The 23414-nt window shown below is 44.7% G+C and overlaps 1 long non-coding RNA gene across 2 annotated transcripts; it reads left to right on the top strand.

The window, feature by feature from the left end:
• The first annotated feature begins 256 nt into the window (after positions 1-256).
• Positions 257-22962, top strand: LOC308467940. 2 transcript variants are annotated; one of them, XR_013981388.1, is made up of 4 exons: positions 257-404; positions 8486-8650; positions 16015-16189; positions 22396-22962. It is a non-coding gene; the product is annotated as an uncharacterized lncRNA (long non-coding RNA). The 2 variants fall into 2 exon arrangements; XR_013981387.1 differs by lacking the exon at positions 8486-8650.
• Positions 22963-23414: the final 452 nt, after the last annotated feature.

Genomic DNA, 23414 nt, shown 5'->3' with positions numbered 1-23414 from the left:
GGCAGTGGGGGAGACGCCAACACCTGTGTGTGTTTATAACGTCCCATCTCCTGCACAGCTGCTCCTTTTCAAAACACCTCACTGGCGTAATAATTTCATAAAATTTCACGATTTGCCATCTGCTAGATCAAGCTATGAGCACATGCAATAAGCATTTCCATGGCGCCAGTCCCAGAAAGGTACAATAACTGTATATTTTAACTTAATGGCTTTTTTGGGGGGATGCAAATTTGCGCTAGCAGATTGTGGAGTGCACCATTGCAAGGCTGAAGGGAGGGGGGCAGCTTGGCTCCAGAAGCAGACTGGGGTTCCTGGGAGAGGCTCTCCCCCCAATCACCCCACGGCTTTGAAAAGGTTGCTCATGTCAAAAATCTAGATCTCGAACACTGAGCATAAAAGACAAGGTAGGAGGTGCGAGCGGATTATTTCCCTCTTAGCGTTTGATGTCTGTGCATTTGGGTAATTAAAATGATTACTACAACAATTAAAGCAAGTAATTAGAAACTAATTACACCAGCATTTTTTGTGATTACAGGAGCAGATGAAAATAGTGTTCAAAATTAAATTCATTGCATATTCATGGGAATGAAATTAAATACTGCTGGGTGGATGAGATAATAGGGAGAGAGAAGGGAGAAATGGCGTTCCCGGGAATTGGCGAACGGGCCTCTCCTAATGCTCCAAACAGACATTTGGTTAAATCAGTGATAATCTTTTAATGGCTTTAAAAGGAGCTAATATTTGGAAAGGAGTCAAAAATGCTGAGGGTTTCTGTTTTTTCACCAGCGGCATGATAATATGAACCAGCTGCAGTACAATAGGCAACATTTAATCATTATCCATTCAAATGGATGCTCAGGACGGAGAGCTTTTTATGTCTTTTCTGTTGCTCCGTGCGCGATAAATTAAATTATAGAATCTTCTAAAGCTCTTTTCTTGCCTCCTTTGCTAGCCCACCCTTCTTCCTGTATGTATGCCGATAGGGTAGTTTGTTCTCACCCTCCTATTGACTATCTACAAGCTTTTGCCCATTTAATGAGATTCTTTAGATTAAATAGATTTTCTGTTTAACTCGGCACTGGTGAGATAGCATGTCAGGAATTGAATGGTTATTAACATTTAAATATTTCACAGAACAAAGAGAGAGAGAGAGAGAGAGAGAAAGAGAGAGAGAGAGAGAGTTGGAATATGAATTTTTCATTCTTTGCAGGAGCTCAATGGATTTCTCTCCCTCCCCCCATTTCCCGGTCTTCTGCTAGACCTAATGAAACTAAAGTAATTAGAAAGATACAAGAAGAGCACTTTCACAAGAGTGCAATTAAATTGAGCGAGGAGTCGTTATTTATATAGGTTGGTCAATCCACAGCCCTGGCGCTATTTTCTCAGCCTGCTTGAGTCATAGATTATTACAAGAGATTAATAATGTAAATTTCACTGACTCCGCTGCACTTGAAGGCTTGGCCTTCAGAAATTGATGGGTTCGCAATCCATCACCTCTTTCCATCCAGCCCTGTCCCTTTTCATTTCTCATCACTCGCTCCCCCCCTCCACCAACCCTCTCTCTCTCTCCCCTTCCTTCCTTCCTTCCTTCCTTCCTTCCTTCCTTCCTTCCTTCCTTCCTTCTTCCTCCCTCCCTCCCTCCCTCCCTCCCTCCCTCCCTCCCTCCCTCTCTCCCCCCCTACCCCCCACCTCTGTCTCTCCCTTCTCCACATCTATGGCAGTGAGTGATTCCATTTGGTGGAAACATCCAATGCAACCTGACTGTTGCGGATAAATGCACCCCTCTCCTCTCTCTCTCTCTCTCTCTCTCTCTCTCTCTCTCTCTCTCGCCTTTCCCCAAATAATCTGTCAATCCTTTGCAGGTTTAACTCTGAATCCATGGAACTTTCACCTATGAGGAAAGACACAGGAGCATAAAATAAGCCAAATAAATATGGAGACATCCCCATACGTTCTCTCTCTATCAAAGATGCACTCATGTTTTCAGTAATTTAAGCTATGTGTTGGATCCCTCTATCATTCTAAAGGCATGTCAAGACCTGGAAGACCACATCATTGGCGGGGGGGGGGGCGTTTCTGGAGTGCTCCACACTGGTCTGCCTACAGGGAAGTCAGAACTGGCACATTGCTACTAGTAGATTGATCCTACCTATCAATGGCTAACTCCTTCTCTGAGTGTGGATCCTTATGAAAGAGAACACACATTTCCAGTAGTTTCTTCAAAAAAAAATTTGTGATGCACAGTGGGGGCAGAGGTGCTGGTGGCCCTAATGTCACATCTGGGGCTGAGCCTATCAGTCAGATGCCACTTAAGTCAGAGTCTCCTGTAATCTCTGGAACTAATAGTCCTGGAACTTGCACCTCCCTCGAAAACATCAGGCTCCTCGCTAGGAGGCCAATGGACCCCATCTCTGCTCACGAGGGCAGGCAATGAACCTAGAAGGTGTTCACAGAAGAAAGGTGGAATGCTAGCAAAAGCAGATCTAGGAAGCGTGGTCAGTTTGGTTGCACCAGGCGTGAAACTTCTTGAGTGCCACAGCAGTTGCCACAACTATGAAGTCCAATGTGTTAGGCAAGAGGTGGCGGGTGGGGTTTGGTGTTGCACAGGGCACTACTGAAATCTGCAGTGCCAAAGTCTACCACTGCTGCCAGGTTCCAGGGCAGAGGACATGGCTTTATGCGACTCCTCAGACACAGAGGGCACTCTCCCACTTTAATGTAATTCTCACCACTTTCACACTGTAGGTGTCAATGGCTGCAGGATCAGACAAAGGTCCTTTAAGAAACCTACAGCTCCTCAGAAGGGGGTGGGAAGAGTTAATAGCAGGTGGAGACCAACAGTCTTCATAAGGCTTCCACATTCTGCCACTGAGTCAACATATCTCCTTGTATGACCTGTCCAGGGTATGGAATCCTGTGCTCTGGTTTAGCTTATCATGTTCTGCCATAGTCTACCATGCCTCGATCCAGCTCTGTTCTTTGGGATATGACCCTGACTTTCCAGTAAGTGCCACTTCTTCAATCTGGCCCTCCTTTAGGAGCCTTAAGCCAAGCTATCACAGGATAGGTGGTGCGTTGAGAGGGCTTGTAAGGTCTTGAAAGCATATAAATTCTCAGCTACAAGACCATCCAGTAAAACTGATTGACAGGAGATTAAGGGAAGGACATGGGAAGGGCTTCTTCATGCAGTGCATAGCTGAACTGTGCAATTCCCTGCCACAAGATGATGACCACCAATTTGGTTGGCTTTACAAGGAGTTCCAGTCCTGTGTAGTTTTGTGCACCCACAACCTTTCAAAAGTGGTTTTAAAGCACTTATAAACAAAACAAAATCTCTTAGCCTCACCTCCAAATTATTTCAAGGTCAGACCTGGGGAGGGAACCCTGGGGAAGCAGAGGGTGAAACACGTTGAGCCCAGAGACTGAGGCAACAGGGTGGATTGGGTTTCCCCCAACGCAGCCTTAATACATATATCCAAACTACTCTTGGCTGAAAAGATTCCAAGGTTGTATAGAAAACTCTAAACTGAGAGTTGTAGCTATTTTTTATTCAGAGTAGACCCATTGAAATCAACGGATGTAAGTGAATTGCAACCATTAATTTAAATGATTCTCCTCTGAATAGCACTAGCATTGACTATAATCCCAGACCACCCACCCTGTATATAGTACCATGTAACTGCTATACCAACAAAGTAGCATTATAACGTACAGGAAAAATAAGAGGCCAGGTTGAAACCTAAAACTAAAAAGCAGAGGAAGGCAAAATTTCCATCTAAAATGCCTCGAAAAATGAGAATACAATTTTATTATTAGCAGTGATGGCGGCAATTTACTTATTTACCCTCATCGTCTACTCAATCAGGGCAGGGAAACCATTTTCAGCATGTGGCACACATTCAGTTCTGGGTAACTATCCAGGGTTCAGATACCAGCAGCTGGAGGGGCCAGTGGCAAAAGTGGGTGCAGCAGCTAACCTGAATTTTACCACTGTGCAGTAGGATAGTTTACACAGACATAAGCCCCCCCCCCGCTTGAATTAATTGGGGTGCATTTTGAGTCAATCCATAGTGTATGTGCATATGTGTTTTAAAAATGTGGTTTAATTAATGGAGCCTATAAATGGATTTGGATGCTGTAGCCCTACTAATAAGTTGCACCAAATGGAAAAAAAATATATTTATTTTTTGCATTGCTGATGGAGCTCTTAGGGCAAATACAAGCAAGGAAGGGAAATGTTCAGCTATGCCCAACCCAAACAACCCTCTGTGTTTGGAAGTGAATGGAGGAAGAATGGAAAGGGGGGAAAGAGCCCCAGTCAAAATAAATGATCATCTCTGAGCCAAGAGGGTCTGCTTTCAAAACAATTAGCACAAACATCTGCCTAAGCACCCATGCTGTTTTCATATAATTAAAACAAGGCTTCCGAATCCCACCGGACAGTCTTTAAAAACTACTCATTTTCTGCATTATTTACAACAAGGAAGCAAGGCGGAAGGCAGTGACTGGCATTTCCCATCAGTCCTTGAAGGACAATTTTGGTAAACTTTTCACCTGCTTCGCCTTCTGGATCCATTTACTTTCGTGATCAGGAATTGGAAAGTGAAGGGGGGCCCAAACAATTAATAGGCCCAACCAATGCTAACTAGGTTCTTGCACCTCCCATTGGGAACCTCCTTTCACAAGAGAGAAATAAAACAATACGTATAAATAAATGTGGAAGGACCAGAAACATACTTCTGTGGGCCTATTGTTGAACACTCTCAGACCAAGGGACTGGTCTAAAACATTTTGCAGAGCTGAAACGGACACGGTGCCCCACCCCGCAATTCCATGTACAGAAGCAAAGTAAAAGAGCAGTTGAATCTTAACTTCAACATGTGCAATGGGGAGGCATTCTCCACCAGGCCTGAGAGCGGAGATTTAGCTTGGGGGGGCCAATACATATAAGCATCCCCACCCCAGGCATATAGGCATCTGCCACCCAAGTCACTCACCACCCAAGGAATATAGACATCCTCCATTCAAGTCATCTGCCATGCAAGGTGTACAGACATCAAGCACACAAACCACCCACCAACCAAGGTGTCTGCCTCACACTCCTTAATGATAGGACTGCCATGACACAGTCCAGGGACCTTACACTAAGCCCCTCCGCCTTGTGACTTGGGATCTCCCAACTCAAGGAGGCTGAGGATTGACTTTAGCAATATGCACATGCAAAATACCAACTTGTGCCTGGGCTCGCTTGCTCTCCGCCCACCCCAGCCACCCACCCCTGTTTCCTTGATTGTTAAGTCTTTTAGATTGTAAGCCTTAGGGCAGAGACCATTTCTTACTCCTGGTATTTGGGAGCTGCTTGGCTACAGAGCACAATGAAAATGCTATAACCAAACCCCACTTGGGCCTGTAGGAACATACCTGGTAGTAACTCAGTCAGACTTATGCTCTGTGTGTGCGCACGCGCAGGTGTGTTGTCATTGTCAGTTTATTTACATACTGCATTTTCCACATGTAGATTTATGCTCAAAGCAGTTCACAGAAAAACCACATTTTCATACAGTAATACAATGACAAACACTTAGCCAAGCATACAACTTTCTAACAGGACAAGTCAAAATATTCATTAAGCAACTCCCTTATGATGATTCCTAGGGTTGGAGGGTGGAGCACTACAGGTGAAACCAACCCTCCTTTGATGGCAACCTCAGAGCATCTCTCCCCTCACAGTTCTTCAACTGGAAACATCTGCCTTGTGAGGGCTGTCATCCCTCTCAGTTGCTCTGGCAGCAACTGGAGGTGTCTAGGGCTGGAGAGTGGGACAGGACTGGTGGAAAAAGCCACCAACTGATGTCTAATGTAGAATTTCTCACCACCACCCCATGTATGTGCATGCGTATATATGACTTTTTATGGATGATTAGAAGTACTGCAACTTATCATTCATAGTTCATAGAATTGTACAATTGGAAGGGACCTCAAGGGCCATCTAATACAACCCTCTGAAATGGAGAAATCTCAGCAAAACAATCCCTGACAGATGGCCATCTAACCTCTGCTCAAAAACCTCCAAAGGAAGGAGGGTGCACCAGCGTTCCACTGTCAAACAGCTCTTACAATCAGAAAAGACTTTCTAATGTTTAGTCGGAATCTTCTTTTTCTGTAAGTTTGGTTTGGTCCTATTGTCTACATCTGCAGCAGCAGAAAACCAGCTTGCTCCATATTTCATGTGATAGCCCTTCAAACATTTGAAGATGGCTATCATGCAGCCTCTCAGTCTTCTCATCTCCAGGCTAAATATGGCCAACTCCCTCAACCAATCCCCATGAGGCTTGGGTTTCAGACTCTTGATAATCTTGGTTGCCCTCTTCTACACACAATACTGTTAATTTCGCAGTTGCTGGTCTGGTCTCCAAGGCTTGATTCATATTTAGCATGGGAAGGATTCATTTTCTCTAGTTTCTTCCCATCATACTCCAAAAACATTGCTATGAGACCTTTTACAACCCAAGGGCCACAATTCCCAGAGTACTTTAACGATCACTCCCTCTTCCCAGATAACTCTGGGAATTCAGGGAAGACAGCTCTTGATACCCTAAGATTTCTTCCTTCATTCCGACAGATGTTTCTGTCTCTGGAAAACACTGAGATTGCATGTTTAAGTCCTGCTTTTGCCAAAAGCGCCAGCGCTTTTCAGAACGGTGCGTGGGGTTTTTGTTTTGCCTTTCTTGAATCAAATCCTCATTGTGCATTGCATGACTGGCTGCTTTTATGGCACATCCTGTTCCTAGTTCAAAAGCACAGATCTAAATCACTGTTGAATATTGCATGGGCAATTGGCTTTATTGCACCCCACTCCCATTCAAAAGCTAAACAGTGTTATGCAAATCAGAACTGGCTCTGGCAAGTATTCAGTGTCAACTGTCATGGACTGGCTGGATGCAGAGAAGTGGTGGGAGGCACCAGTTGGGGAACCCCCAGGGGAAGAAGGCTCAGAGACAGGGGAGTGGTGGTGGGTCAATGATGCAGTGGTCAGAGGCAGAAGAGGGAGTGCGCTGGGAGGTAGAGGTGTCAGAAGCAGAAGAAGTAACAGGGTTTAGTAAGCAGGAAAAAGCTGGGGCACAGAGCAGTCCAAGAGGAGGCTGGTGAGGACAGGGGCCAAGAAGCAGAGTGGCTGCTGAACAATCCTGAGAGTCTCCCTCTTCTGGTGCGACCAGTTCCCCTCTCCTCTGGTCTCTTAGAACACGCAGAGAAACGAAAAGAGCAGAGCAAAGATTGGCTGTGTGCAGACACAGTTTGAGACTGCTTGGGAAAGACACTGGAGAGGCGGAGCCTTAGAGAGTAGTGGGAAGGCTGGGACCTTCAGTCCTTGCAAATGCTTCACTGGGGCGAGATTACTGGGAAGAGTTGCTGCGATCATTAGGCCTGTGCTGTTTTGGTTTCTTTGGATGAAGAGTTAACTTCACTGACACTGGTATTTTTATTGCTGACGTACGCATGACTCCACCTCCTGACAACCACATTCTCACCATTTGGGTGGGGAGTAAGTTCATTTCAGTGTGTGGGGGGGAGGGAATTGAAACCTCCCCCCCCCTCAAAATTTCGATTTTGAAAATGGAAATAAAAATTCTCTGCTCAGATTTAATTTGGTGTTTGAATTTGATATTCAATTCCTTGTGTGCAATTTCACTAATTAAGGGTTTGGGTTAAATTAATTAATGGGGAGGGAGCAAACTTTATGAAATGCTTCTCTTTAAAGGCATCTGTCACATGGTAGACATAATGTATGTCAGATGCTGTCATAAACTGGGTGCTGCTGCATGTCGCTTGTTGGGATCTTATAAAATGCTGACTATTAACACATCAGATCCTGTGAAAGGCAGATGGTTGCTACAGCCACCTGTCAGATACTGTCAGAGTGTGATTGCTACTGTGTCAGCTGTCAGATTAATTAATCAATTAATTTTATCCATGCATTAGTTGCTTTTTTGCAGCTAGGAAAGCTCACAACACTCCTCTCCACCCCCAAATAGAAAAGCTAATTGAAAACTATTTAAAATAATAATTCAAAATACATTCTTCTGCAGCATCAGTGGCTGGCCGTGGGCTGTTGTCCATGAAAGCTCATGTCAGGGGTGGAAAACCTCAGGCCTGGGGGCCAGATTTGTCCCTCCAGGCTCCTCTGCTTGGCCCTTGGGACTCTTCCAAGGCCACAGCCCCTCAGCAGTCCTACTTCCCAATCCCCTTGTTGTTGCCTGACTGGAATGGGTCCTTGAGCCTTGACAATCCCTCTTGGCTCCCTAGATGGAGGACAGGGAAGGATGTGTGAGTGTGTCTAGAAATTATCCTGCTGTACAAAGGTGACATTTATATCAGTTGGTCCATACCTTTTTGCCTATGGCCTCACCCACCACTGGGAGTTTGCTCACAAGGGAATGTGTCTTGTGGTCTGAATAAGGTTTCCTGCCTTTGTCTTATGTCATAGAATCATAGAGCTGGAAGGGACCAGGAGAGTCATCTAGTGCAACGTCTACAATGCAGAAATATTTGACCCAATGTGGGGCTACAGATCAAGAGTCTCATGCTCCGCCAATTAAGCTATGGTATATCTAAGGCACCACAATACCCTTTGATGGCTTTATTCAAACAGGTAAGTATCATTGCCTTGTCTTCTCTGGAACATGATAGACTCCAATGCCAGTCGTACTCACTAAAGTAGACCCATTAAAATTAATGAACATGTTTCACTTAGGCCTGAATGTTGAAGGTCACATGCCCTTCTCAGAAACTTTTCAGAGGGAGGGTCACATGCCAGTGGTGGGTGGAGCCAGAAGGAAAAGTGGGTGGAGCAACTGGTGTAAATTTCACCTTTGTACAGTAGGCGAATTTCTAGACACTCTCACCTCTCTGCTCCTGCTCTCTATCCTCTAGCCAGACAAGTAAGAGGCAAGATCAGAGTTTAAGGACACATTCCAGCCAGGAAAAAATAGTTTTATGTGAAGTAGGGCCAGTTAAGGTGTGACCCGGGGAGAGTTCCGAGACAGAGGCATAGGAAGGTCAGGTGGTACCCGGTGCGGAAAATTTCTTGCCACCCCCCCCCCACATTGATTATTATTTTTTTGGCCTGCAAAAATTGTTTTATGTTATTTCATATTTTCTTACAAAGGAATGTAGGCGACTATGGACTTAAATCTACAGGATGGATTGTGTTTTGGCTTGTGTTATTTTATTCATATTTATTGTTTATTTATTTAATAAATTTTATTTTAAAAAACAAAAAACAAAAAAACCCCACAGCAGTACAATCAAGAAAAATCTTGAATGGCCAAGTAAACAGCTATTTTTGTGGAGGAGGGTCAAGATATTAACTGATATGCATGAAACTTCAGATATAGCTATATAATCCCTAGTGTAGTAAGATAAGACCTTTGGAGCAGGCATTTTTTTTTAAAAAAAGGTTTTTATGAACCACCCTAGTAGGGCAGTTATTGTTCCTTGATAATTTGTCACCCCCTCCATGATGGGGCAGATTGCCCCCCCGCCCCCCTTTCCTACGCCCCTGTTCCAAGGACCAGTCAAAGAGATCTGGAGGGGTGCATTCAGCCATTGACCCTGCAGACTCCCACTGCTTTCACTACAGTCCTAAATGAAACTTCGCCCCGGACGAAGAGTGTTTCTTCAGCAGCCCTCTCTTCATTTGCGCTACTTTTGAACAGTAAAAAAAACCCCACCATTGTAACCTGTTTCATGACTTTGATGCATGATTTTCACACATGATTTATTCCCCTCAAATAAAACAATAACTCTTTATGCACTGACCTGATCATAATCATAATAAAAAAAAGTCAACACAATGTTCGGCCACCTGGATCAGTGATGCCAGCTTTCTAAATAAAAATGAGCTGCTTTGTAATACAGTGGTACCTTGGTTTTCAAACGTAATCTGTTCTGAAAGACCGTTCGACTTCCAAAACATTTGAAAACTGAAACATGCATTTCCTGGAAGCATTTACTTACAGAAAACTCAAAATGGAAGCCGCATGGCACCTTCGACTTCCGAAAAGTGTTCGAAAACCGAAATGTCCGACTTCTGAGACGTTTGAGAACTGAGGTACCACTGTATTTGTCTTAGTCATTGGTTGGATAGCTGAGTGGGTGGTATTTAAAAGAGGTGTTTAGCAGGGGTCAGCAAACTTTTTCAGCAGGGGGCCAGTCCACTGTCTCTCAGACCTTGTGGGGGGCCGGACTATATTTTTTGGGGGGGGAAATGAACCAATTCCTATGCCCCACAAATAACCCAGAGATGCATTTTAAATAAAAGCACACATTCTACCCATGTAAAAATACTCTGATTCTCAGACCGTCCGTGGGCCGGATTTAGAAGGCGATTGGGCCAGATCCAGCCCACGGGCTTTAGTTTGCCTACCCATGGTTTAAAGCCTACAAATTCATAAGAGGACAATTGATGGCTGTTAGCCATGATGGTTATGCTCTGAATCCACAGTCAGAAGCAGCAGTGCTTCTGAATACCAGTTGCTGGAAGTCACAGGAGGTGAGAGGGCTCCTGTGCGCGGGTCCTGCTTGCCAGTTTCCCATTGGGGCACCTGGCTGGTCACAGTGAGAAGAGCATGCTGGACTGGATGAACCCTTGTTCTCACCCAGAAGTCTTTTTTATGTTCTTATGCACAATTGAGGCATTTGTGTAGGCTGCCTGGAAATCTGTCTTCAGTTTGAAGAGGAAGGAAAAAGTGGATATTGACTCCACACCAGACTTGCAGTTAACTGTAATGAGTGACATTACACTTACCCAAACTCTGAAGGCAAAAATAAATGAGACTTCATGTCCCAACCAACATTTTATTTTTGTCCTGATTCCTAATTTCTCCCTCCCTCTGAGACAGAGCTTGTCACTCTTTTAAAAGCCAGGGAAATACTATTTTATTTTATTTAAGAAAGACATTTTATTTATGAATGCACTTCTCCCAGAGTATGCTTTAAAGCACAATGGCCCCTTGTAATTATTTATCAAAGCCGCAAATCATTAATGACATTTTTCAGCAAGCCCTGGAGCAAAAAAAGTAAATAAAATATAATGTTACTGAATTAAACATTTTTTGGGGTGGGTGGGGGGTAAATTCTGGGCAGAGTTTCTCCTAAGGAATGAAATGGGGAGAGTGTTTGGGTAGAGGGGAAGAGAGAGAAAGTGAAAAGGAGGCTTCTCATAGAGATTCTTAAACAGACACTGGGATAAATAATTCCAACTGCATTATTTATTTGCCTTTTTTCCCAGAGTTTTCTTCGCAGGAACAGATTGCGATTGTTACCAGGTCCCCTTTCCCCCAATTCTATTAATTATTCAAGGCCGTTTGCCTAATCATTTTTGAGAATCATTTGAAGACGGTGGCCTGCTTGTAAGGAATTTGTCACGGCTGTAGGATAATGTTTTGGGTGGCAGGGGTATACATGACAGGAAATCCTTTCCGTGATTAGAATGGGGAGAAGTGCTGTCAAGAAGGCCAAAAGGCTCTGTGGATTGGCTCACAACTGTGATAAAAACCATATCATCACATAGAGCTGTTTTACACACAACGCTCCCTGGTCTGCAATACCTTGGACCCACTGCTGGCCAGAGGATGCCCATGTGACCTACTTTACAGAGGACAGTCCTCTATCTGAAAAGCTGTCTGTTTGGAAGAGAGATCTGTTGCTCATCAATGTATAGCAGCCAGACACTAGGGAAAGTGGTAGAACATCTGCTTTGCATGCAAAGGTCCCAGATTAGATCTCCAAGTAGGACAGGAAGAAAGCCCTGTCTAACATTCTTGGAAAACTGCTGCCAGTCACTGTAGGCAGTGCTGACTTAAATGCACCAATTGTTTAGGACGGTGCTTTTCTTCTAGAAAAAAATGGTGCTGGTACTGGTTTGGGTAAAGGCAACTTCCTGGGTTCCTCAGGAACATCTATAGCTTCATGGTGGAGCATCTGATTTGCATGGAGAAGGTCCCAGTTTCAATCCCCTGCATCCCCAGATAGGGCTGGGAGACACCCCCAATCTGAAACCCTGAAGAGCCCTTTCCAGTTAGTGCCCACAGCACTGAACAAGATGGACAAATAGTCTGGCTGGGTATAAGGCACCTTCCTACGTTCCTAAGGACAGAATACTGAGCTGGTGCACCTGTTACATCTTACCCACTACAGTGAGAAACAGTTCTGCTTCAATTGCAGTAACTATTTCTAAATTTGCATTTATACATGAAAGTCAGCATGTCCAAATGCACATTCTCCCATTTGACAATATGTAAGTAGCCACCCTACTTGGCCATTAATTAATTAATTAATTAATTAATTAATTACCTGTCCTTCACCCTAAGGTGATTGTGCATAGGAAACGCCAGACAAAGTGATACTCCAGTTTTGTCTGACTGCATCCATGTCCACCCTTGCTAAACTGTTCCTCACATACAGAAGAAGAAGAGGAGGAGGAGGAGGAGGAGGAGGAGGAGGAGGAGGAGGAGGAGGAGGAGTTTCGATTTGATATCCCGCATTATCACTACCCTAAGGAGTCTCAAAGCAGTTAACAATCTCCTTTTCCTTCCTCCCCCACAACAAACACTCTGTGAGGTGAGTGGGGCTGAGAGACTTCAAAGAAGTGTGACTGGCCCAAGGTCACCCAGCAGCTGCATGTGGAGGAGTGGGGACAAGAACCTGGTTCACCAGATTACGAATCCACCATTCTTAACCACAACACCACACTAGCTCTTCTTGTGGGACTGCCCCACTAAAGAAGAATGAAATAAAGTAGTTTGGACACCTAGAAGAATACTAAGGAGCCACCCAGGCAAGGCCAGAGTCAAGACATGAGAAGAACCTTGCTGGCTCAGACCAAAGGTCTCTCTAGTCCAATACTCAGTTTTATATTACACCTTCCCCAAGAAGCTTGAAAGATACATTAGTCCGAGAGACAATATATAAACACTACTGCAGGGTACATGACAGTCACATTTCAAATATTTGTGAAATCTCATCATCATCATGATCATCATTATTATTATCAAATACAAACTCATTTCATATCACCAGGGCTACACGCAAGGGGGTCTTGTGAAGCAGAATAGATAATTATAAATGGAACTTGCAATCCACCTAAAATCATTTAAAACATAAGACCAGCAGAAGAGCACTGATTTGTCAGGCCAAATGCTCATCTAATCCAGCATCCTGTTCTCACAGTGGCCAATCAGACGTCCAGTGGGAAGCCCCCAGGCAGGATCTGAGCACAACAGCCACTCTCCCCAAGTACAATTCCAAGCAACTGGTATTCAGAGGCATATATTGCCTCTGCCAGAGTAAGTAGAACATAACCCTTGTGCATCATAGTCAACTCATTCCTAAGCTGCATATCAAGGTGGGACCTGTTTTTTTGGTGGGGGTGGGACCTATTTTTAAAAACCCTGAATCTGAGGAAAAAACTGTCTTGAAGGAGCCCATAAATTGCTACTGGGGGCAAACACAGCTCCTATAATTATATATCTCCAGAGACCCCCTACATGGAAGGAAAAGGGAGGAGGGAATCAGACCCTCAGAAAAATTCTTTGTCCACTCCTACAATACTAGGGGACGTAAATTACTACCAACCTGGGGAAGTAGTTATTCATGCGCCAATAGATGAGGTAAGTGCTGGAGCGCTTGGGAAATTTGTCAGGTTTCGTTGCTGGGATATAAATTATTCCCGTTTCTCTCTCATCTCCCCCCTCCCTCACCAAATCAACACACGGGCTCATGTGGAAAAGTATTTTAGCTGTATGGATTTTTTTTCACCTCTAGGGACATGTGTTAACTTATGGGTCCAAGCATTTTCCAGTAGACCAGAGGGAATGCTTTGCTAACCAACCATTATATTGACATGGGGACATATCACTCTGGTGGCCTGATGAACACAGCGAAATTTCACAGGTTGAAATTGGTGAACCCAGGGGAAAAAGAAGGAAAACAGCATATTGAGGTGAAAGCTACCTGACAGGCTGGTTTTCTCTGTGCATGGACTTTTGTCCTTGGGGGAGCATCTTACTGTTACAATACCACAAACATGCATGGAGTTTAGAGGGTAAGAACATAAGAAAAATCTGCTGGATGAGGCCAATGGCCCATCTAGTCCAGCATCCTGTTTTCACAGTGGCTAACCACTGCCTTTGGGAAACCAGATAACCAGAACACGAGAGCGCTCTGCTCACATGTGTTTTCCAGCAACTGGTATTTCAAAAGCATTGCTGCCTCTGGCCATAGATGCAGAACCTAGCCATCATGGCTAGCAGCCATTGATAGCCTTATCCTCCATGAATTTGTCCATTCTTCTTCTGTTGTTGTTGTTGTTTAGTCGTTTAGTCGTGTCTGACTCTTCGTGACCCCATGGACCAGAGCACGCCAGGCACTCCTGTCTTCCACTGCCTCCCACAGTTTGGTCAGACTCATGCTGGTAGCCTCCGTCCAACCATCTCGTCCTCTGCTGTCCCCTTCTCCTTGTGCCCTCCATCTTTCCCAACATCAGGGTCTTTTCCAGGGAGTCTTCTCTTCTCATGAGGTGGCCAAAGTATTGGAGCCTCAGCTTCACGATCTGTCCTTCCAGTGAGCACTCGGGGCTGATTCTTCTTTTAAATCCATCCAAGTTGGTGGCCTTCACTGCTGCCTGCAGCAGTGGGTTCCATAGTTTGTGCTGTGTAAAGTAGACCTTTCATTGGATGTCCACAAATTCTAGCATGAGAGAGGAAGGAAAAAAATTATCTGCCCACTCTCTCCTCCCCATGCATAATTTTATAATATCACTTCTTATTCACCATTTTTCTAAACTAGAAAGTCCCAGAAGCTGCAACCTTTTCTCATCTGGGAGTTGCTCCATCCCCTGACCATTTGGGCTGCCCTTTTCTAAAGGGAATCAGAATGATAGGCCTATGTCCCAAGGAGCTTACAATACTGAAAGCAGTGGTAGCTGCTTCCTTTAGGTGGTGCTAGAAGGCAGACAGGTCAACAGTAGGTGGACCCAGAGTGCATGACAGATGGAGCCACTACCAGTGACAGGCCTCCTGTCCAGTTCTGCCTCTGTCCTCCTCCCTGGTGAGTTCTAAAATGGCAACCCTGAGACTAATGGAAAGGAAGAAGCCAGACAGGCAGTAAGAAGACAATAAGAAGGCAGGCAGATGGGAGCTGGATGAGGACAGAATGGGGGGGGGGCACAGTAATGGGCCAATACCCACTGTTCTACAGGGCTGGGTTCAGGCACTGATGACCTAAAACAAAATGGCAGAGAGATCTTCAAAGCTTGGATAGTTTTTGAGCAGAAATAGACTTTGTGGTAGCCACAGGCATCCTGATTGTAGTCTGGATTTGGGCATGTCCCCAAAATGGCTACTACAATGACAATCATACACCCAGGTTATGACTCACTTTTCTTTTCTTTTCTTTTCTTTTCTTTTCTTTTCTTTTCTTTTCTTTTCTTTTCTTTTCTTTTCTCTTCTCTTCTCTTCTCTTCTCTTCTCTTCTCTTCTCTTCTCTTCTCTTCTCTTCTTCTCTTCTCTTTTCTTTTCTTTCCAAGGAGAGGTTCTACTTGTGCAGAACCCTCATATTTTTTTAAAGAGGCATCTGCCAGTCCCACGCCTCATGAGGATTATCAGCCAACCTCTAAAGCCACACCGTTTAATTGTAATTCAACTCCTCGTGATATTTTGGTACCAATTAATATTGATTTTCCAATTGGTTTACAGAGATGTTGTTTTATTACTAATATATTTAATGTGAAAATCAATAAGAACACTTGTTTGGCTCTTTCCCTAGAAGGTAATGAAATCAAATATCTCAAGAGGAAAATGCTATCTGATCCATAAATGGCAGCCGCGACAGATGCTTAATGTAATAGTTAAAGACTAGGCAGGATTCTTGGCAAATCCTGTGGATTTTCCACTTGAGCTGCAGCAAAGTGATGCTCAATAACTTCCTACTTACACCCTCTCCCCTTTTTTGCAGTGGGAAAAAAAAAGTTTGGGAAATTTCCTGGCAGTTATCCAGTTGTTCTTGATGGTGCATGCTTTATCCCCCCCCCATCCTGAGAGCCACATTCCCCATAGACAACCTTCTGGCGGCCACATACGGGATCCCTATCCACCACTCAGGAGCCCTTTCATGACTTTCCCAGAGCCCGGTAAGCAGTGCAATCTCTAATTTTCATTTTGTGTAATTATAAGATTATTGCAGAATTTTAGATGGGTCTGTGATTATGAGGTGGTGTTGCAGTAACTATCATGAAGGGACCCTGCATTTCTGAGTTTGCTGTTACATTAGTCTCAGATGCTGATGGCGTAGAGACCGTAGAGCAGAGACTAGAAACTTGTAGACCTACCACTCTGATCATTCCTGGCCACCAACCAAGCAAGATGGAACCGGTGGCTGTTGGAGTCCTGTAACATCTGGAGGGCCTCAAGCTCTCCACTCCCGCTAACCAAGGGGTGGTAAGGATCCAGAGGTGTCAAGGATCCTGTGCCAAAGCACCCCGTTTGGGGCTCCTTTGGCAAATGGCATGCCAGCAGAGGCGATTTTGTAACCCCTGCTAATTGAAGCCTTAAAAATGCAGCGTGGAAGCATTTGCCTTCAGCTAGTGGCGTTGATTTATGGGTAAGCAAATAATGAACTTGGCAAACAGTAAATAATAAAGAGGGGGGGATTTCACTGTTTTAAATTAGCCAAAAATAAATGACCCAGCAGGGCAGGGATGAATCTGGGGGAACTGGAATTCTGTGTCCTTTAGGTGCCCAGCATTGCATCTCATTATGAACGAAGCCACAATGGCTGTAGAGAACTTACAACTGGGGATGGTCCTAGCAGGAAAAAGTGACCTGTTTCTCTGACTGAAGCCTTCCTGACTCATATCTTGCTGTACTGAGGGCTTATCTATAAACAGGTCCGGGGGGCAATTCCAGGTTAGCCAAATAAGTGAAGAAGGAATCCAGCAGCTGAATAATCTCTGTTTTATTTAAAGGAATGTTTCTAGTCCTTGTCATTCTTAGGTAATCTTGGAAATCTCTATAGAATAGTATTGAATGTTTGGTACCAGTGAGAAAACCAGCAAACTTGGGGAGGACATTCCCCATCAGAAAAACACAGACAAACCAACAACCCCAAAACTTTCCTTGCAACAAACATAAAGCTCATTTCTTCGTGACTGGAATATGCAACTCGAAGACAATGGAAAGTCAAACGCTACCCCTGTTTACAAGGGGGGGAAATTGCTAAAGATTTATTTATTGGTAGTGACTGAGGAATATGAATCCTACACTCCATTTAAAATGCTTTTTATTTCTCTCAGCCTTGGGGCTTTGAGAACATGTAATTTTACCCATAGCTATATTTCTCCACCAAGCAGTGCTTTTCCCTCTGGGTTCTGCTGAAGTCATTTTGGTTTATGTTCCCTCCTGATGAAGCTCAGGCGGAGGTGGGCTACATGCTCAGGAACTCTCCTGGTGATCCGAAGCGCAAGAATGCACCCGTGCATAATGGGGAGCCACAGGACACACCAGAGGGACAGCCAGCCCCTACGCTGTACTTTAAAAAGCATTATAAAATAAAATAACTTTAAGCAATGTTGGGGAATGATGCAATTTGCTCTGCGCCCCCTCCAGAAATTTGATGGTCTAGCAAGCAACAAACCATTGTGCCAAAGATAGTGTAGTGTTTAACAACATATTAATAGATGCGCAGGGGGCATTTTTTCCCCTAGCCTGAGGGCCACAACCCATTAGGGGCAACTGTCTAAGGGCTGCATTTTAGTGGTGGGTGGGGCTAGAGGCGAAAAGTGGGAGAGGCCATGGATGCGATTCTCACCTTGTGCAGGAGGCTACATTCCAGCAACACAGAAGCTAGATCAGGGGTCGGCAACCTAAGGCCAATAGGCCACAAGCAGCCCATGGGGGTTGTTTAACTGGCCCATGGACTCCCGCCACCCGCTCGGGGACCCTCACCTCCTGCTCAGTCAGCTTCTGTGTGCCACATTAAACATGTGTGGAGCAGAGCGGCGACCACCTTCCACGATGCTGGCTGGCTTCCCATTGGCTGCAGGAAGCTCCTGCAGCCAATGGGAAGCTGCACATGCCTCCTCTGTGCTGGAAGGAGGGCTGGAAATAGCGTTTGTGCATGTGTGCATGCGTGCGCGCACACTCCGGCCCACCGTGGCGTCTGCGGGATCGTGAACCGGCCCAAGCCACAAAAACTTTGCCGACCCCTGAGCTAGAGATTTTCACGCATTCCCAGAATCTCTATGCATCCTTCAGTCAGGCAAAAACCACACAAGGAGGGTACAAAGCAAGGGTGGCAAGGGGATGTGGCCTGGGGAGAGGTGCTGTGGTCTGACAAAGGGGCCGTGGCCTGGGGAGAGTTCTGTGGGGGCTGCATTTGGGCCCCATGCCTGAGGGCCCCATGCCATACCTGGTTGCATTTGGGCCCCATGCCATACCTGGTGTAATCCTATAAATATCTATTCAGAAGTAGGGATATCAGAGGATTCTGACAGGAATAGAAATAGGAGCAGAAACTGTTGTGAATGTGTTGTCAAAGCACAACGTTACCTAGGCAATTTGATTTGGTTGTGTGCTAATGTCATGGAGGGAAACTAAAGCTAGTGCTTTCTGGATTGGTCAAATAGTAGGTTCAGCAAATAATGGCATGATACCGTGCCACCAGTTATTCTGTTTCATGGACTTTTGAGGCTCTCAAGGGAAAGCAGGTAGTATCCAATTAAGTCAATTAACCACAGGCAAGATCCAATCAAGCAAGTAAAGTCCAGTCAAGGTAAGCAAAGACTAGTCTAAGCATGCAAGGGACAGATCAAGGCAGGGAAAGTCTGTAGAAGCTTTCTTAGCCAGAGAAAAACAAGATGTCAGACAGCTACAGATGAGCTTTGCTGGTCAAAATTCTTTCCTGCTAAGGTAGCTGTAGGAAGATGTTGTACCAGCAGAAGCCTTATGCATTTTATATTTTTTATTAAAAATATTAATACAACACACATAACTTGAATGTCACCAGTGATGTTCACAATGTATTTGTTTATTTATTCATTCAATGCTTTTATTGTTGTAATATACAGTTACTGACTTATATCTTGCATGAAAGAGTTAACCTGAGCCCAGAGCTCAGGTTGCAAATGGGTGGAGCTGAACAGGCTCCCTGCAGCCTTTTGTTTCTTCTTTCCCATTCTTGTTCTCTATGTGCTTCCTGGAATATCTAGTTGCCATTTTGGGGCCAGATGGCTCAAAAGTCACATTTTTCAATACAACTTTTTGGTTCCTGAGATTCATTCTGAATATGTCACAATAAAACGTAGGAATTAACAGCCAGCAAACACCTCAGTGAACGGATGAGTTTTAAGCAGGCACTGAAAACTCATTGGAGTTGGTGCTTTCCTTATTTCAGACGGGAGGAAATTCCAAAGATTTGCTTACTGCATAATGTGCCACCCAGCAGGCAGAAGAAGGAACAGGAGAATCTCCCCCATAGAGCTCTACATGCAAGCAGGCCCACTTGTTTATTTATTTATATTTATGATCCATACTTTCATAGTATATATCATGGTGGATTCCAGCACAAATGCAATAAGATCACTCAATATATATTGAGCAAACATAACTGAAAAATATTGATAAAGCAGTTATTGAAGCTGTTTGGGTAGCAAGAAAAAAGACTTGTCTCTAAAAGTACAATTTTCCAAGAATAAATGAATGAATGTTTTTTCAGACTAGTGTATTATTATTTTCTTTTTTGAGTATATATTGATTTAAATATTAAAATGAGAAAAACAACTTATATAAACATGTACCCCCTTTCCCTTTCCTTTTTCTTACTTCTTTAGATTTTTATTTTTATCTACTCTTCTCAGTTATTAAATTGTTCATAAAATTATAACAAGTGGATTAATGATACCTGTTCATATGACCTCCTTTATTTAACAACATTTGTTTTGTTTCTCTCCATTTATTTTCAGCTTTTTGATTAGATTGACACTTTCATAAAGCAAAGATGAGATAATGCTGGTATGCCTATCTGAGTAAAGGATAACACAGAAGTGTATGTCTGGGTTTTAAAATAAAATAAAATTAAAAGTACAGTTTTTAATAGACGTCTGTAAGAAGGCAGGGACAATTCCTTAAGGACCTCTAGTAGCAGGGAGTTCCACAGGACAGGGCTTGCCAAAATAAAGGGTAGGACTCAAACCAAAGGATTCAAGTTACAGTAAAGGAGATTCCAACTAAACATCAGGAAGAACTTTCTGAAAGAAAGAGCTGTTCAACAGTGGAATGGTCTCCCTTGGGATGTGGTGTTTTATGTACTGAAGTTCTCACCCTGGGCCAGCAGGGGGATACTGTAGATAGTTATGCAAATAAGGGATTGAAAGTGACGTTCAGTGATTGGATAGTTTTAGAAAATTGTTACAGTTACATTGTACTGGAGCTCTATATGAGCAGGCTGACTGAACACTTCAGTTCAGTTCAGTTCTGGCCTGTGAATAAACAAGAGCTGTTTGAAGAATCGCTGTGTCGTCTGATATGTTGACTCACAACTTAACATGGTGGACTCTCTTTCTTGGAGGTCTTTAAGAAGAGGTTGGGTGGCCATCTCTCATGAATGCTTCAGCTGAGATTCCTGCATTGCAGGGGGTTGGATTAGATGACCCTTGGGGTCCCTTCCAATTCTACAGTTCTATGATTCTAAAGCAGCCTTTCTCAACCTGTGGGTCCCCAGACCTGTGGGTCCCCAGATGTTGTTGAACTACAACTCCCATCACCCCTAGCTAGCAAGGCCAGAGCTCAAGGATGATGGGAGTTGTAATCCAACAACATCTGGGGAGCAACAGGTTGAGAACCGCTGTTCTAAAGGCTCTGGTGTCCCTGGAGAATGTGAACTGAGTCTCAGGGGTGCGGAGAACCGTTAGAAGAGCACCATCAGAAGATCTCAGCGAGTATAAGGCGTATAAGAGCTGAGACAGCTCTTAAGTTATTTGGAGCCCATATTGTTTACGGCTTTATGATATTCCTTCAGGCATCCAAGCCCTGAGCTGCATAGGCAGGGGCGGAGGAAGGGGGGCAGTGGGGACAGACCGCCCCAGGTGTCTTCGCTGGGGGGGTGACATTTGGCGCACCGCCCGCCCGCGACACCCAAGCCTACCCCAAGCCATCAGGGGAAGGAGGGGGAGCTGCGCCGCTTTGCCAGCAGCATTCCCCCCTTCCCCCTTCATTTTGACAGCTTGGGGGAGGCTTAGGAGTCACAGGCGGGCAGCGTGCTGAATGTCCACCATTGGCAGCTCGGTCCACCCCTGACTGCAGGGTGCTCACGCCACTTCCATGCAACCAAGCAGCTATCCCACGCCTGGGAGGGCACCCTCTGCACCACCACCCCTCGGGAGCGTGCCTGCCCTGGGCAGCTGGGGCATATGCTCTGCTGTGTGCATAGGGCTTTATATGCCAAGCCACAATACCTTGAATTTGGATCAATAGCAAATCAGCAATCAATGCAATCCCTTCAGAATTGCTGCAGTATGATCACAGCAAGCCACCCCATTCATTTGCAGAATAGAGGGCTTGTGGTGACTGCTAGCCTTGATGGCTGTGCTCTGCCTCTGTGGTCAGAGGCAGCAATGCTTCTGAAAACCAGTTGCTGGAAGCCACAGGAGGGGAGAGTACTTATTTCTCACAGAGATCTGGTTGGCTATTGTGAGAACAGGATGCTGGACCAGATGGGCCATTGGCCTGATCCAGCAGCAGGGCTCTTCATATGTGTTAGTCACAGTGCCCTGCACCAGCTGCAGATTCCAAACCAGCTTCAAGAGCATCCCAACATAAACTGCATCACAAAGATCTAATTTTGAGGCTACCAAGACATAGGCTACTGTGGCTAGCTCATCCCTATGAAGGAACAGCTGTAGCTTTTGCACTAGCTTAAGTTGGCAAAATGTAGATGAACAAGACCTATTAAGTGGTTGACTCTGCCTCCCTAGAAGGCCTGATGTGTATGATTTTACAGTCTTTGATTTCTGCAAGACTGGGAGGATGGAGGTACTGCAGGACATTTATCCTCCCAGCTGAAGAACGATGACTGAGCTGCATCCTTTGGCCAGGAGGACACCAAATATGTTACTAATTGTTACTCTTGCCCCACTCAAAGAAGAATCCTGAATCTCTTCCTAGTTAAGGTCTCATTCCATGTACTGCATGGGTCTAAGTAAGGGGTAATGACACCAATCAGAATTGGTTGTGTGTTGGTGTCAGTGATGGTGATGATGAAGCCTATGCAGAGAGAGGGCAAAATGCTTATTGAATTAATCAACAAAACAAAAACCCTCTTATCTCTTTTTGTTTCTTCCAGTGCTTGGAAGAAGAAGAAGAAATCATCAGAAGGGTGTACACCTACCAATTCTGACAAAAATGCTTCTGCAACGTTGCTTTTGAAAATATCTATTTACCATTATAGGTTGGGGGGCAGTCTGGATCATTTCCATAACTGTGATCCTGTATCTGTGAGGTTAGAATCTATAGGTGGAAACCTGCTGAACCAGCCAAACCAGTTCCTTTATTATGGCAGTTGTCCAGTTAAGTACTACCATCTATCTACATTCACAAAGAGGCTGCCCTGTTGCCCTAGAGACCAATGGGTTGGCCTTTTCCCACATCACTTGGCAGGATAATCATCCTAGGAGAACAACAAGTCAAGGTGGGCTGTGTGTGTGTGTGTGTGTGTGTGTATGCTTTGTCTGATGCTGAAAGCTTCCAACACGGAGCCACATTTTGCTTTGTGCTGGACCCAAAGCTGTGGGTTGGGACTTTCATGGAAACCTTATGGGGAAGCAAGATCTGTTGGAGTGTTAATGCTGTGAGCCCATCCATCCTATGTTCAGACTGTATAAATGTGTAAATAAAACCATATATCCTAATGGCACCACAAGTCTCCATTGACTTTCATTCCAAGGAAACCAAATCCTGGGTAAGTGCTGGATCCCATGGAGTTTCTCGCTGCTTGAAGATTGGGGTGCAAGCTGCAATCTCTTTCTATATTCCTTGCTTGGCAAACTTGGTGTTGAGCATGAAGGGACTGCAATCATCTAGCTGTAAGCTCAGCGCATGTGCCCCACAGGCAAATCCCCATTAGTATTCGCATTTGTGAGCTCACTTCATAAGACTAATGGAGTTGCTACCTGGGGACATTAATTGTGCATGACACCACTGGCGTGCCTTTCTGCACTCTTACTAATATCACAGGGGCCTCCTTGACAAAACGCCTCGAAAGATTACAAACAGACCTAAAGTAACTGCCACATTCACACTCATATTTGACAGCGATCTCCAAGTTCAGTCGCAATAGAATTACCATTCCTTCCTTGCACCTCT

This window comes from Podarcis pityusensis (genome assembly GCF_964106645.2).
Source record: "Podarcis pityusensis genome assembly, chromosome: Z".
Lineage (NCBI taxonomy): Eukaryota > Metazoa > Chordata > Lepidosauria > Squamata > Lacertidae > Podarcis > Podarcis pityusensis.
Note: the sequence above shows the minus strand (reverse complement) of the source record. Positions and strands in the feature narration are given on the sequence as shown.